General features: G+C 46.0%; 5 non-coding genes and 3 pseudogenes across 5 annotated transcripts; all 8 read right to left on the bottom strand.

The window, feature by feature from the left end:
• Nucleotides 1–801: 801 nt before the first annotated feature.
• LOC143727358 (U2 spliceosomal RNA) lies at nucleotides 802–979 on the bottom strand (annotated as a pseudogene).
• A 6605-nt stretch (nucleotides 980–7584) lies between these two features.
• LOC143726896 (U1 spliceosomal RNA) lies at nucleotides 7585–7748 on the bottom strand. The gene has a single exon (XR_013199120.1). It is a non-coding gene; the product is annotated as a U1 spliceosomal RNA (small nuclear RNA).
• Nucleotides 7749–8182: 434 nt separating this feature from the next.
• Nucleotides 8183–8356, bottom strand: LOC143727463 (U2 spliceosomal RNA; annotated as a pseudogene).
• Nucleotides 8357–12132: 3776 nt separating this feature from the next.
• LOC143727502 (U2 spliceosomal RNA) lies at nucleotides 12133–12315 on the bottom strand. Its single transcript, XR_013199511.1, has one exon. It is a non-coding gene; the product is annotated as a U2 spliceosomal RNA (small nuclear RNA).
• Nucleotides 12316–13435: 1120 nt separating this feature from the next.
• On the bottom strand, nucleotides 13436–13599 carry LOC143726886 (U1 spliceosomal RNA). Its single transcript, XR_013199111.1, has one exon. It is a non-coding gene; the product is annotated as a U1 spliceosomal RNA (small nuclear RNA).
• A 434-nt stretch (nucleotides 13600–14033) lies between these two features.
• Nucleotides 14034–14224, bottom strand: LOC143727100 (U2 spliceosomal RNA). Its single transcript, XR_013199309.1, has one exon. It is a non-coding gene; the product is annotated as a U2 spliceosomal RNA (small nuclear RNA).
• A 1120-nt stretch (nucleotides 14225–15344) lies between these two features.
• Nucleotides 15345–15508, bottom strand: LOC143726897 (U1 spliceosomal RNA). Its single transcript, XR_013199121.1, has one exon. It is a non-coding gene; the product is annotated as a U1 spliceosomal RNA (small nuclear RNA).
• Nucleotides 15509–15942: 434 nt separating this feature from the next.
• LOC143727464 (U2 spliceosomal RNA) lies at nucleotides 15943–16116 on the bottom strand (annotated as a pseudogene).
• Between the last annotated feature and the right edge of the window lie 169 nt (nucleotides 16117–16285).

A 16285-nucleotide genomic window follows, 5' to 3' on the forward strand; every position in this document is an offset into this window, starting at 1 on the left:
AGCATGTCCAAATACCATCCTCATCTAAAACCTTGACTGGCTGGCTTCGAACTGTGCAAAATCTGCCCAGCCAGACACAAATGTCCTCCCCAGTCACTGTCTCATTAAACATTCTAACAATCACAGTTTTAAGTGTGTTGTCAGAGAGCTTTTCAACAGTAAACATGGACAGCTGGGATTTAGCTACTTCAAATCTGTGCCAGAAATCATTCAGGTGGGAAACCGCTCTAAAACTAACATCAAATCCTTTGTTCAGGGGCAGAGTCACGATGCAATTCAGATCATCAGGTTTAAAATTTAGAGTTTTTTGGATCAGCTTCCTGGAGAATTCAAGACGTGACATCCCCAGGAGCTTCCCCTCAACTTCTTTGAATAAAAAACGCACGCTGTGGTGCCTCCTCATGCCGGCACGGGCAGCCGACATGGTGGAGACACCAACAGCCTAAAACTTTAAAAAACAATAAATAAATAAATAATAAATAAATAGATAAAAAGGTCTTACCTTAAAACAGAACCGGAATAAAAGCAGCTGGATCAATGTACCTCTCAAAAGTTTGGGGCTCAAGTCACTGAAGGACCCAAGCCGGAAAAACCTCCAAGAGGCGATCGCTGTCTCTACCCTAGGACCAGACACTTGATCTTAGCCAAAAGGCAGAGAAGCGATCTCACACCACCATTACCTGTATAGCATATGATCACCTACAACACCTTTAAAGCACCCATACACAGCAATATACGTTACTTCCATTAACACCTGCTGCCACACAAGACTAAAACATCTCTTTCATTGAACACAGTTTTTGGGGGTGCACCGTTCCCAGAAGTACTGCAATACCGGGTCGATGCGTGGAGTGGACGGAGCAAGCCCCTCTTCCATCTCCCAGTTCCAAAAATCAATTTAATATATGGTGCCCGGGTAGGGCACGTATCAGATATTAAACTGATAAGAACAGATTTTTTTCTTTCGAAAAAAGTTTATTGTCACATTGTTTCATTCCATTCTTTCAATATCCATTTTTTCCTTATAAAATCACATTTTTGCACATATCTTAAAACAACAAAAAGGACATAAGTTACAGTTAAAAATCAGTTATGTTGATGTGTTGTGTAAAAGTCCATGTATGTTGTGTGTTGTTTTAAAGTAAAGGTAAAATGGATTAAAATAAAATAGGAATGCAAATATAAAACAATAAAACAATAAAATATGCCAAATAAAACATCTCTTGTACAGGATCGAGGGTGAGTCCCTATCAAGATTGTCCATTCACTCCAGGTCTCCAGAACAGGCCCCAGACTCCCCGCTTCTGGTGCCCAGCGGAGATCCCCTCTCCTCCGGCCCGCTGGCCCGCTGTTCCCGTAGCCGGTGTGGTGAGGGTGCATCTACGGGCGGCCAGGGTCGGTGGCGGCCGGGACCTTCTACGTGTGACCCCGGCCCCCCCATCCGAATAACGACGTGCGGCCCACCCTGCAGCGTTGATCTTATTTTCTGCTCGCACGCGTGGAGGGGGACCGTCACGCGTTTCCCCACCAGCAGATTTCTGGTGACCCAGATGGCATCCTTAATCACGTTTAGGGTGAGCCAGAGCGAGGAAAATTTTGGTTGTGTCAGCTCCTTCAAGCCCTGACCCACCCCCAGGATGGCGAGCTTGTAGTCCACCTGGGCCCCACCCGCTGGCAGGCACGGGAAAAACAGGGGGCCGGTCTTGGCCCACAGGTCCCGCGCTTCGCCGCACTCCCAGAGCAGATGTCGAACGGTCTCCGGGGAACCACATCCGGACCGTGGGCAGGTGGAGTTTTTGGCCATGCCTCTGGAGTGCATAACCGCCCTGACCGGGAGGATCTCATGAGCCACCATCCACGACAAGTCTTTAAGCCTGTTCTGGAGAGCTGGGTGGGCTGCGTTCCTCCAAACATCTTTGGCCTCACCTAGTGTGAGGCCTGGAACCGGGCTCACCGATTCTCGATCCTGCACAAGAGAGATAAGAGACTTATGGTTAGTTAAAATGGTGGCATCATTTGTCTCTAAAAGATATTTCTTTAAAAATTTCTTAATAAAACTATGCTCTTTTGACAAATTAAAAGACACAGGACTTTTAAGATCAATGGGTAAAATTTTCAAAGTTCTTAGGTATGACCCCATCCAGAATCGGGTCATGGCTGCTGTCTTGTGTTCTCTGGATGGGGTCAGTGCGTACTGGATGTGGAGGGCGGCAAAGCGGCTGCCTAAAAACAGGTGGGGGTCTGGGAGGCCTTTCCCGCCATTCTCTTTTTTCTTTTTGACGACCTCCCTCTTTAGTCGTTCCCACTTGGACCCCCACAGGAAATAAAATACCGCCCTCTCCAGGTTGGCCAGGAATCGTCTTGGGGGACTAAAAACAGAACAGACAAGTAAAATCAGTGGTAAAATCACAGCTTTAAAAATTAAAATCTTGCCTTCAAACGTCAATTGTCTCAGTCCCCAAAAGCCCAGTCTTTGCCTGACTTTCCCTAACATGTCAGTCCAGTTTCCTTGTCCTCCACCCTCTCTGTCAAATTTTACACCTAAAATTTTCAAATCATTGTCTTTAAAATCCAAATCTAGTCCAACTGTGTCCACGTTCCCCCACGGCCCGAAGAGCTGGGCCTCGGACTTACTCCTATTGAGCTTGGCGCCCGAGGCCCGACCGTACCAGTCAGTCAAGTCCATTGCTCTTCGTACTGATAAAAGGTCAGTCGCTAAAAGGGTCACGTCATCCATATATAAAACACAGGTCGCCGTCAGTCCACCAGTCCCTGGGATGTCTAGTCCTTTAATCCATTTATCCCTTCTCAAGATTTGTGCCAGTGGCTCAATACAAGCCACATACAGAAGGGGAGATAAAGGACACCCCTGACGGACGCCGCTGTAGAGTTTTACAGCTTTGGATAAATGCCCGTTAACCAAAATTCTGCTAGACAGATCGTTGTACAGCAGTCCCACCCAGGCTATAAACCTCCCAGGAAACCCCATTTTTTCCAGTACCTGGAACAGGTACTGGTGCGAGACGCGATCAAAGGCTTTTTCGAAATCTAAATTTAGGACTACTAGCCGAATGTTTCTGTCTCTCGCAAAACAGATGGCGTCTCTGATCAGTACCAGGCTGTCCGTGATCTTCCTGCCGGGCACAGCGCATGCTTGATCCAGGTGGATTACGTCCTCTAAAACAGTCGACATACGTGTAGCTAAAATCTTACTAAAAAGTTTACAATCATAATTTAAAAGAGTGATTGGTCGCCAGTTTCTCAGGTCAGTCTTGTCCCCTTTTTTGTATAGTAATGTAACTATCCCTACTCTAAAGCTGTCTGGAAGTCTGTCAAGAGTCTCAAGTTCTTTAAAAACTGTCAATAAGTCGTGTGCTAAAATGTCCCAGAAAGTCAGATAAAACTCAAAGGGGAGTCCATCCAAGCCTGGGGACTTCCCCTTTTTAAAACCTTTTAGCGCTTTGTGCATTTCTAAAAGAGTAAAATCTTGGGATAAAAGCACATCTGGACTCTTTACCTTTTTGTCTAAAAACCCTAAAACTTCCTCTAAGATGCCATTGTGTACCTCTTTAGTGCTGTATAAATTATTGTAAAAACTTTCAATTTCCCCTAAAATCAGATCTGTTGTATTTACCTCCCCACCTGTAAAAGTTTTTAAAGTATTAATTGACCCTCCCCGTGTTATTGTCTTTTTAAAAAAATATCTAGTACACTTTTCCCCTTCTTCTATTTCTCTCTCCTTACATCTTAAAATGACACCTTTAGTCTTTGTTTCGGACAAATCTGACATTTCTTTCTTTACTTCTTTAATTTCTTCTGTAAAATCCAATCCACTGTTTAAAAGATTAAAATATCTCTGCAGTCTTTTTTGCAGCCCCATCATGCGTCTTTTTTCTTTATTCTTTTTTTCTTTTCCAATTTGTTTAAAAAACCGTCCTGTCCTTTGTTTCACCATCTCCCACCACTGTGCACGTGAGTCGAAAAAGTCTTGGAGGGTCTGCCATTGGCTGAACTGCTCCCTATATTCACTAATCACTTCCTCATCCTCTAATAGGGAGCAGTTCAGCTTCCACAGCCCTCCCCCTACGGTCACACCCGTGGGTAGTGAAAGGGTGCAGGAGAGCATCATGTGATCAGAAAAGAAGAGGGGGCTCAATGTAGCATCGGTCGGCGGGCAGTCCCTTGTAAAAACATAGTCAATTCGAGAGGCTCTGGCGCCATCACCACTGAACCAGGTGAAGCCCTCCTCTCTTTGATGCATTGTTTTAAAGCAGTCAACTAACTTAAAATCTTTGACTATATTTTGTAATAAAACCGATGTCTTGTCGACCTTAAAATCCTCTCCTACCCTCTTTCTATCCTGTCTTGATAAAACACAATTAAAATCCCCTGCTACCACTAGGGGAGCCCTCCCGAGCATGTGGGGCTGCAGGTCTTCTAAAAGCTCATACCTGTTGTTTTTACCTGTAAAACCATACACATTTAAAATGTTAAAATCCTTACCTAAAAAAGTCAGATTAGCTAAAATTGCCCGCCCATCCCTCACCACAGTGCTGCCCTTCACCAAAACATGGGGATTTTTTATTAAAATAGCAACACCGTCATTTTTGTTAAAATTGGACCCACTCCAGATGGAAAGTCCTGGGGTCCAAATCGTCTCCCACTTCCTGTAATTTATTAAAAAAGGCAGACCACATTCTTGCAATAAAAACACATCTGACTTAAAAGATTTTAAAAAGGATAACACACTCTGTGCTCGTATATTGCTCTTCACACTTCTCACATTGATTGTGGAGATAGTGAGAGCCATGAGCAGTATGGTTAAAAGGGTGTGAGACATTTAAAAGCAACCAAGGGACTACAGAGATATAATTAAAATCATGTTATTTCTTGTTGCACTTGCCTTCCCTTTTCCCCAGATGAGCTGGGATCAGGGGGGCAAGTGCTTGACGCCTCAGGGCTCGCAGAGAAGGCCTCTTGCGAATCCTTTGGCGATGATGTTCTTAGCTTGAAATGCAGAAAAGAGACTTCATTAGGAGATTCTGCGGGCCACATACGGTCTAGATCTTCCATGGGGGAACTATCTAGCCGATGCGCTACCCGCAGCTTTTTCTCCTCTGTTTGAACCAGAGGAGATCTCGCAGTTCTTTTCTGCACTTGAGCATTGGGGAGCGAAACATCTGTTTCACTCCCACTCGTGGACACACTAACCTCAGACACGGTTACTAGGGAGGAAGCCATTTCCTCCTCTTCATCCTCCATACTGTCTTCTTTTTCAATTTCATTTTGAGGATTGGCTTCCTCCCCCTCACCAACTGCCAGAATTGACTCCGCCCCTGTGGCCGCCCCACTTCCTCCTTCCTGTCCAATCCCTGAGGCTGGCTGGGGGTTTGAATTTCCCGCCGAAACCTCGGGGCCCGCCTCCTCAATTGTTTGTTCTTTGGGTGGGGCGGCCATTTTGTTGCTTTTTAACTTGTTGGCAAAACTTTTAGGGCAGTCTCTGTAGAGATGGGATGATTCTCCACAGAGGTTGCACTTTCTGCCATTTTGGCACTCTTCAAAAATGTGCCCAATTTCTCTGCACTTCCTACACACTACTTCTTGGCATGCCTCGGCGAGATGTCCAAGTTTGCCACACTTGCGGCATAGCTTGGGCATCCCTTGGTAATGGATGTAGCCTCTATTCTCTCCCAACACAATCATAGAAGGTATTTGACTCAGGCCATGGTAGCTGTTGGGATCTGCCCATTGTTTAATGGGCACTCTCCACGCACAGCTCCAGATACCGTCTTCATCTAAAACCTTGACTGGTTGTCCACGAATAGAGCAATATCTTGCCAACCATACAGAAATATCTTCTCCACTAACTGTTTCATTAAACATCCTGACAATCACAACTTTCAGTGAATTATCAGTCAGTTTTTCCACAGTGAACATGGAGAAATTGGCTTTACACATTTCAAATCGAGTCCAAAAAGTACTTAGCAAGGAAGCAGAAGCAAAACTTACATCAAAGCCATGATTCAGGGGCAGAGTCAACAGGCAGTTTATGTCCACAACCTTAAAACCGAGTAACTGTTGGATGCACTTCCTAGAAAAGTCCAGCCTGGACATGACCCGGAGAGTGCCATCCTCTTTTGGTTTAAATTTAAAACGCACGCTGTGGTGCCTCCTCATGCCGGCACGAGCAGCCGACATGTTGGAGGCACCACTAGCCTGCTGCGGCTAAAACCCAACAATAAATATACAATAAATAAATTAAAACCTGCTTACCTTAAAACCAGAAGATTCCTCGTAGAACGAGTCGTCAATTAAAAGCCGCTTGTCAATGTACCTCCTGAAGGGTGTGTGTCCCGTGTGACAAGCAACACACGAGACCAAGTCCAACAAGAGGCGATCGCTGTCTCTACCTTAGGACCAGACACTTGATCTTAGCCAAAAGGCCGAGAAGCGATGACACAATGACGCAGAGGCGGGGGAGCCGTCAAAGGCCACGCCCACCTGGGCCGTGGCGAGAGGGTCTAAAGGTCGCCAACAAACAAGCTCAGCTCACAGCAATACAAGCTCAGCTTGACTGTTGACACCGAAAATGGATCACAGCAGAGCGCACAACACGACACTTTGGAGTGCAACCTGGGATTTTGGACCAACAAACATTCTGCACTAAAAGTGAGCGGGCAGACCAAAGCGTACGTCGTAGAGACTTGAAACTCTTGAGGGATGGTAGTACCCGCCCGGTCTACAACATCACCAAGGCTCGGCCCAATCGGCCCCAAGGTGGCGCTGCAGCGATCAGAAGTACGAAATGCCTCGTAACTCCTGAACCGTCCGTCGCAGACCCAAGTGTCTTACATCACCGGAATCCTTGGCTCGGGCCGAACAAGACGCAGGCCTCGGATTCGATGGTTGCGCTGGCGAGATTTTCGGGTATTTGGGATTTTGTGAAAAAGCTACTTTTGCACACTAGTCCTAGGTCTTTCGCCCGATCTGACCCAAACCGGTGCAGAAAGATTCCCTGGAGTCTGATTGCCGACAGCGATGGGGAAAAAAGTCGGAATTTCGATTCACGTTGGCGACGGGACGCCAAAACGTTGGGAGTGGGCGAGGCGGGCTTTACTTAAATGGCCATAACTCTCCAACGGAATGAGACAATTACACCCAAGTCGGTACACCTGTGCACGGGCTCAGCCTGTGCTCAGGTGAAAAGGGATGTGGCGACTGGCCACTTGGTGGCGCTGTAAACAGTAAAAACAACAACATGAATACGGCCATAGGCGACTGTATGTCAGGTGATTTTTCACACATGCACAAGGTATTCATACCACATGATAGAACTCCTCATTCGGAACAACTTTGCTTCTAGGACCACTACTGCCAATAAAAGCGCTGGTTGAATAATGGAGATTATTTGAAGAATGATGAAAAAAATAAACTAAAAAACAGCCCTACTTTTGCAGACTGGTCCTTGGTTGAGAGTTTTACATCTCTCGATCAACCACTGCAGTTCAATTCTCTGGACTTCCTAGGTCGTTAAATACCAGAAGAAGAGGAACTCGAACAATCTGCTCTTTTAACCAGTGTGTCCAGGGGAGAGCGCGAACGCAGTCCCCCACTACCATAAATTATGCAGTCGAGATTCCCACATTTGGGGAATTCGCAGGGGTCAGCACAACCGGAGTGCAATGGCCGAGCCTCGCCCTGGGTGGACCACCTTCCTGATCATGGTGTCTCCCCTGCCAGGTAAGTATGAATTCCCAGGCCTCCCGTCAGAGGCACCGTGTCCCTCTCCGCAATCCTCACCAACGGTCGGACAATCAAACACACACCTGATTCAACTCATCAGCTCATTCGTAAAAACTCCAAGAGATAAGAGAGAGACATCAAAAACCTGCAGAGTCGGGCTCTTTTGCTGTTGTTGTTGTGGATGATGTTGTTTTCATGCTCCGGATCCATGAGCCAAAAATCAATTTCATACGCGGTCACCGGATAGTGGACGAATCAGATGTTAAACGAGATAAGAACAGAGTTGTTGTTTTTTTTTCCCTCTCACACCACCATTACCTGTATAGCATATGATCACCTACAACACCTTTAAAGCACCCATACACAGCAATATACGTTACTTCCATTAACACCTGCTGCCACACAAGACTAAAACATCTCTTTCATTGAACACAGTTTTTGGGGGTGCACCGTTCCCAGAAGTACTGCAATACCGGGTCGATGCGTGGAGTGGACGGAGCAAGCCCCTCTTCCATCTCCCAGTTCCAAAAATCAATTTAATATATGGTGCCCGGGTACGGCACGTATCAGATATTAAACTGATAAGAACAGATTTTTCTTTCGAAAAAGTTTTATTGTCACAAGTTTTCATTCCATGTTTTCCATTTACATTTTTTTTTTTTTTTTTTTTTTTTAAATCAAGTATTTATTTACACATCTTAAAACAACAAAACAAACAAATAAAAGGACACACTTTATAGTTAAAAATCAATTATTGATTGTGTGTTGTGTAAAAGTCCATGTATGTTAATATTTGTGTTGTTTTAAAGGAAACGTAAATGGATTAAAATAAATAGGAATAAAACATAAAAACAATAGAACAATAAAACATGCCAAATAAAACATCTCTTGTACAGGATCGAGGGTGAGTCCCTATCAAGATTGTCCATTCACTCCAGGTCTCCAGAACAGGCCCCAGACTCCCCGCTTCTGGTGCCCAGCGGAGATCCCCTCTCCTCCGGCCCGCTGGCCCGCTGTTCCCGTAGCCGGTGTGGTGAGGGTGCATCTACGGGCGGCCAGGGTCGGTGGCGGCCGGGACCTTCTACGTGTGACCCCGGCCCCCCCATCCGAATAACGACGTGCGGCCCACCCTGCAGCGTTGATCTTATTTTCTGCTCGCACGCGTGGAGGGGGACCGTCACGCGTTTCCCCACCAGCAGATTTCTGGTGACCCAGATGGCATCCTTGATCACGTTTAGGGTGAGCCAGAGCGAGGAAAATTTTGGTTGTGTCAGCTCCTTCAAGCCCTGACCCACCCCCAGGATGGCGAGCTTGTAGTCCACCTGGGCCCCACCCGCTGGCAGGCACGGGAAAAACAGGGGGCCGGTCTTGGCCCACAGGTCCCGCGCAGCGCCGCACTCCCAGAGCAGATGTCGAACGGTCTCCGGGGAACCACATCCGGACCGTGGGCAGGTGGAGTTTTTGGCCATGCCTCTGGAGTGCATAACCGCCCTGACCGGGAGGATCTCATGAGCCACCATCCACGACAAGTCTTTAAGCCTGTTCTGGAGAGCTGGGTGGGCTGCGTTCCTCCAAACATCTTTGGCCTCACCTAGTGTGAGGCCTGGAACCGGGCTCACCGATTCTCGATCCTGCACAAGAGAGATAAGAGACTTATGGTTAGTTAAAATGGTGGCATCATTTGTCTCTAAAAGATATTTCTTTAAAAATGTCTTAATAAAACTATGCTCTTTTGACAAATTAAAAGACACAGGACTTTTAAGATCAATGGGTAAAATTTTCAAAGTTCTTAGGTATGACCCCATCCAGAATCGGGTCATGGCTGCTGTCTTGTGTTCTCTGGATGGGGTCAGTGCGTACTGGATGTGGAGGGCGGCAAAGCGGCTGCCTAAAAACAGGTGGGGGTCTGGGAGGCCTTTCCCGCCATTCTCTTTTTTCTTTTTGACGACCTCCCTCTTTAGTCGTTCCCACTTGGACCCCCACAGGTAATAAAATACCGCCCTCTCCAGGTTGGCCAGGAATCGTCTTGGGGGACTAAAAACAGAGCAGACAAGTAAAATCAGTGGTAAAATCACAGCTTTAAAAATTAAAATCTTGCCTTCAAACGTCAATTGTCTCAGTCCCCAAAAGCCCAGTCTTTGCCTGACTTTCCCTAACATGTCAGTCCAGTTTCCTTGTCCTCCACCCTCTCTGTCAAATTTTACACCTAAAATTTTCAAATCATTGTCTTTAAAATCCAAATCTAGTCCAACTGTGTCCACGTTCCCCCACGGCCCGAAGAGCTGGGCCTCGGACTTACTCCTATTGAGCTTGGCGCCCGAGGCCCGACCGTACCAGTCAGTCAAGTCCATTGCTCTTCGTACTGATAAAAGGTCAGTCGCTAAAAGGGTCACGTCATCCATATATAAAACACAGGTCGCCGTCAGTCCACCAGTCCCTGGGATGTCTAGTCCTTTAATCCATTTATCCCTTCTCAAGATTTGTGCCAGTGGCTCAATACAAGCCACATACAGAAGGGGAGATAAAGGACACCCCTGACGGACGCCGCTGTAGAGTTTTACAGCTTTGGATAAATGCCCGTTAACCAAAATTCTGCTAGACAGATCGTTGTACAGCAGTCCCACCCAGGCTATAAACCTCCCAGGAAAACCCATTTTTTCCAGTACCTTAAACAGGAACTGGTGCGAGATACGGTCGAATGCCTTTTCAAAGTCTAAATTTAGGACTACTAGCTGAATGTTTCTGTCTCTCGCAAAACAGATGGCGTCTCTGATCAGTACCAGGCTGTCCGTGATCTTCCTTCCGGGCACGGCGCATGCTTGATCCAAGTGGATTACGTCTGCTAAAACTGTCGACATACGCGTGGCTAAAATTTTGCTAAAAAGTTTGCAGTCAACGTTTAAAAGAGTGATGGGTCGCCAATTCTTTAAGTCAGTCTTGTCGCCTTTCTTATGTAATAGCGTCACTATCCCTATTCTGAAGCTGTCTGGAAGTCTGTTCACATTGTCAAATTCTTTAAAAACAGTCAGTAAGTCATGTGCTAAAATGTCCCCAAAGGTCAAGTAAAATTCAAGTGGTAGTCCGTCTAGTCCTGGGGACTTCCCACGCTTAAAACCTTTCAGAGCTTTTTGTATTTCTAAAATCGTAAAATCCTGTCTTAAAAGTGCACATTGACTCTGGAGCTTTTTGTCTAAAAAATTTAAAACTTCCATTAAGGTATCGTCGTGTACTTGTTTTAGGCCATATAAATCACTATAAAAGTTTTCCACCCCTCTTAAAATCTCTTCTGTTTCATTTACCACCCTCCCATCCGATTTCAAAGTTGTCAAAGCCCCTCCCCGTGTTATAATTTTTTAAAAAAAATATCTTGTACACTTTTCCCCTTCTTCAATATCTTGTTCTCTACTCCTTAAAATGACACCTTTACTTTGAATTTGGGCTAAAACTGACATTTCTTGTTTTACTTCTTTTATTTCTTCACTAAAATCAAACCCAATTTTTAAAAGATTAAAATACCTCTGTAGTCGTTTTTGCAACCCCATCATGCGTCTCTTTTCTTTTTTCTTTTTCTCCTTTCCTATTTTCTTAAAAAACTGTCTCGTCCGTTCCTTTACCATTTCCCACCACTGTGCACGTGAATCATAAAAGTCTTGGAGGGTCTGCCATCGGCTGAACTGCTCCCTGTACTCACTAAATACTTCCTCATCCTCCAACAGGGAGCAGTTCAACTTCCACAGCCCTCCTCCTACTGTCACACCAGAGGCCAGTGAAAGGGTGCAGGATAGCATCATGTGATCAGAAAAAAAGAGGGGGGATAATGTAGCATCGGTTGGCAAGCAGTCCCGTGTAAAAATGTAGTCAATGCGAGAGGCTCTGGTGCCATCACCACTGAACCAGGTGAAGCCCTCCTCTCTCTGATGCATTTTTTTAAAGCAGTCGACTAAATTAAAATCTCTGACTAAATTTTGCAATAAAACCGATGTTTTGTCAAATTTAAAACCTTCTACCCTCTTCCTATCTTTCGGAGTTAAGACACAGTTAAAATCCCCTGCCACCACCAAAGGGGCCCTCCCTAACATGTGGGGCTGCAGGTCTTCTAAAAGCTCATATCTTTCATTCTTATCATTAAAACCATACACATTAAGAACATTAAAATCCTTATCTAAAAAAGTCAAGTTTGCTAAAATTGCTCGCCCATCCCTTACCACCGTGCTGCCCTTCACCAAGATGTTTGGATTGTTGATTAAAATAGCAACACCGTCATTTTTGTTAAAATTGGACCCACTCCAGATAGAATGTCCAGGGGTCCAAAGCTCCTCCCACTTTCTGTAATTGGATAAAAAGGGCAAAGCACATTCTTGCAATAAAAACACATCTGACTTACAGGATTTTAAAAAGGATAAAACGCTCTGTGCTCGTATATCACTTCTCACACTTCTCACATTTATTGTAGAGATTGTGAGGGCCATGAGCAGTATAGTTAAAATGATATGAACTTTTAAAAGAACACTAATAAAAGACTGATAAGAACAGATACTACACTTGATCTTAGCCAAAAGGCCGAGAAGCGATGACACAATGACGCAGAGGCGGGGGAGCCGTCAAAGGCCACGCCCACCTGGGCCGTGGCGAGAGGGTCTAAAGGTCGCCAACAAACAAGCTCAGCTCACAGCAATACAAGCTCAGCTTGACTGTTGACACCGAAAATGGATCACAGCAGAGCGCACAACACGACACTTTGGAGTGCAACCTGGGATTTTGGACCAACAAACATTCTGCCCTAAAAGTGAGCGGGCAGACCAAAGCGTACGTCGTAGAGACTTGAAACTCTTGAGGGATGGTAGTACCCGCCCGGTCTACAACATCACCAAGGCTCGGCCCCAAGGTGGCGCTGCAGCGATCAGAAGTACGAAATGCCTCGTAACTCCTGAACCGTCCGTCGCAGACCCAAGTGTCTTACATCACCGGAATCCTTGGCTCGGGCCGAACAAGACGCAGGCCTCGGATTCGATGGTTGCGCTGGCGAGATTTTCGGGTATTTGGGATTTTGTGAAAAAGCTACTTTTGCACACTAGTCCTAGGTCTTTCGCCCGATCTGACCCAAACCGGTGCAGAAAGATTCCCTGGAGTCTGATTGCCGACAGCGATGGGGAAAAAAGTCGGAATTTCGATTCACGTTGGCGACGGGACGCCAAAACGTTGGGAGTGGGCGAGGCGGGCTTTACTTAAATGGCCATAACTCTCCAACGGAATGAGACAATTACACCCAAGTCGGTACACCTGTGCACGGGCTCAGCTTGTGCTCAGGTGAAAAGGGATGTGGCGACTGGCCACTTGGTGGCGCTGTAAACAGTAAAAACAACAACATGAATACGGCCATAGGCGACTGTATGTCAGGTGATTTTTCACACATGCACAAGGTATTCATACCACATGATAGAACTCCTCATTCGGAACAACTTTGCTTCTAGGACCACTACTGCCAATAAAAGCGCTGGTTGAATAATGGAGATTATTTGAAGAATGATGAAAAAAATAAACTAAAAAACAGCCCTACTTTTGCAGACTGGTCCTAGGTTGAGAGCTTTACATCTCTCGATCAACCACTGCAGTTCAATTCTCTGGACTTCCTAGGTCGTTAACTACCAGAAGAAGAGGAACTCGAACAATCTGCTCTTTTAACCAGTGTGTCCAGGGGAGAGCGCGAACGCAGTCCCCCACTACCATAAATTATGCAGTCGAGATTCCCACATTTGGGGAATTCGCAGGGGTCAGCACAACCGGAGTGCAATGACCGAGCCTCGCCCTGGGTGAACCACCTTCCTGATCATGGTGTCTCCCCTGCCAGGTAAGTATGAATTCCCAGGCCTCCCGTCAGAGGCACCGTGTCCCTCTCCGCAATCCTCACCAACGGTCGGACAATCAAACACACACCTGATTCAACTCATCAGCTCATTCGTAAAAACTCCAAGAGATAAGAGAGAGACATCAAAAACCTGCAGAGTCGGGCTCTTTTGCTGTTGTTGTTGTGGATGATGTTGTTTTCATGCTCCGGATCCATGAGCCAAAAATCAATTTCATACGCGGTCACCGGATAGTGGACGAATCAGATATTAAACGAGATAAGAACAGAGTTGTTGTTTTTTTTTCCCTCTCACACCACCATTACCTGTATAGCATATGATCACCTACAACACCTTTAAAGCACCCATACACAGCAATATACGTTACTTCCATTAACACCTGCTGCCACACAAGACTAAAACATCTCTTTCATTGAACACAGTTTTTGGGGGTGCACCGTTCCCAGAAGTACTGCAATACCGGGTCGATGCGTGGAGTGGACGGAGCAAGCCCCTCTTCCATCTCCCAGTTCCAAAAATCAATTTAATATATGGTGCCCGGGTAGGGCACGTATCAGATATTAAACTGATAAGAACAGATACTACACTTGATCTTAGCCAAAAGGCCGAGAAGCGATGACACAATGACGCAGAGGCGGGGGAGCCGTCAAAGGCCACGCCCACCTGGGCCGTGGCGAGAGGGTCTAAAGGTCGCCAACAAACAAGCTCAGCTCACAGCAATACAAGCTCAGCTTGACTGTTGACACCGAAAATGGATCACAGCAGAGCGCACAACACGACACTTTGGAGTGCAACCTGGGATTTTGGACCAACAAACATTCTGCCCTAAAAGTGAGCGGGCAGACCAAAGCGTACGTCGTAGAGACTTGAAACTCTTGAGGGATGGTAGTACCCGCCCGGTCTACAACATCACCAAGGCTCGGCCCCAAGGTGGCGCTGCAGCGATCAGAAGTACGAAATGCCTCGTAACTCCTGAACCGTCCGTCGCAGACCCAAGTGTCTTACATCACCGGAATCCTTGGCTCGGGCCGAACAAGACGCAGGCCTCGGATTCGATGGTTGCGCTGGCGAGATTTTCGGGTATTTGGGATTTTGTGAAAAAGCTACTTTTGCACACTAGTCCTAGGTCTTTCGCCCGATCTGACCCAAACCGGTGCAGAAAGATTCCCTGGAGTCTGATTGCCGACAGCGATGGGGAAAAAAGTCGGAATTTCGATTCACGTTGGCGACGGGACGCCAAAACGTTGGGAGTGGGCGAGGCGGGCTTTACTTAAATGGCCATAACTCTCCAACGGAATGAGACAATTACACCCAAGTCGGTACACCTGTGCACGGGCTCAGCCTGTGCTCAGGTGAAAAGGGATGTGGCGACTGGCCACTTGGTGGCGCTGTAAACAGTAAAAACAACAACATGAATACGGCCATAGGCGACTGTATGTCAGGTGATTTTTCACACATGCACAAGGTATTCATACCACATGATAGAACTCCTCATTCGGAACAACTTTGCTTCTAGGACCACTACTGCCAATAAAAGCGCTGGTTGAATAATGGAGATTATTTGAAGAATGATGAAAAAAATAAACTAAAAAACAGCCCTACTTTTGCAGACTGGTCCTTGGTTGAGAGTTTTACATCTCTCGATCAACCACTGCAGTTCAATTCTCTGGACTTCCTAGGTCGTTAAATACCAGAAGAAGAGGAACTCGAACAATCTGCTCTTTTAACCAGTGTGTCCAGGGGAGAGCGCGAACGCAGTCCCCCACTACCATAAATTATGCAGTCGAGATTCCCACATTTGGGGAATTCGCAGGGGTCAGCACAACCGGAGTGCAATGGCCGAGCCTCGCCCTGGGTGGACCACCTTCCTGATCATGGTGTCTCCCCTGCCAGGTAAGTATGAATTCCCAGGCCTCCCGTCAGAGGCACCGTGTCCCTCTCCGCAATCCTCACCAACGGTCGGACAATCAAACACACACCTGATTCAACTCATCAGCTCATTCGTAAAAACTCCAAGAGATAAGAGAGAGACATCAAAAACCTGCAGAGTCGGGCTCTTTTGCTGTTGTTGTTGTGGATGATGTTGTTTTCATGCTCCGGATCCATGAGCCAAAAATCAATTTCATACGCGGTCACCGGATAGTGGACGAATCAGATGTTAAACGAGATAAGAACAGAGTTGTTGTTTTTTTTTCCCTCTCACACCACCATTACCTGTATAGCATATGATCACCTACAACACCTTTAAAGCACCCATACACAGCAATATACGTTACTTCCATTAACACCTGCTGCCACACAAGACTAAAACATCTCTTTCATTGAACACAGTTTTTGGGGGTGCACCGTTCCCAGAAGTACTGCAATACCGGGTCGATGCGTGGAGTGGACGGAGCAAGCCCCTCTTCCATCTCCCAGTTCCAAAAATCAATTTAATATATGGTGCCCGGGTACGGCACGTATCAGATATTAAACTGATAAGAACAGATTTTTCTTTCGAAAAAGTTTTATTGTCACAAGTTTTCATTCCATGTTTTCCATTTACATTTTTTTTTTTTTTTTTTTTTTTTAAATCAAGTATTTATTTACACATCTTAAAACAACAAAACAAACAAATAAAAGGACACACTTTATAGTTAAAAATCAATTATTGATTGTGTGTTGTGTAAAAGTCCATG

Source organism: Siphateles boraxobius, unplaced genomic scaffold (assembly GCF_051911475.1).
Source record: "Siphateles boraxobius isolate OS27281-9 unplaced genomic scaffold, OSU_SipBor_1 77, whole genome shotgun sequence".
Classification (NCBI taxonomy): Eukaryota; Metazoa; Chordata; class Actinopteri; order Cypriniformes; family Leuciscidae; genus Siphateles; species Siphateles boraxobius.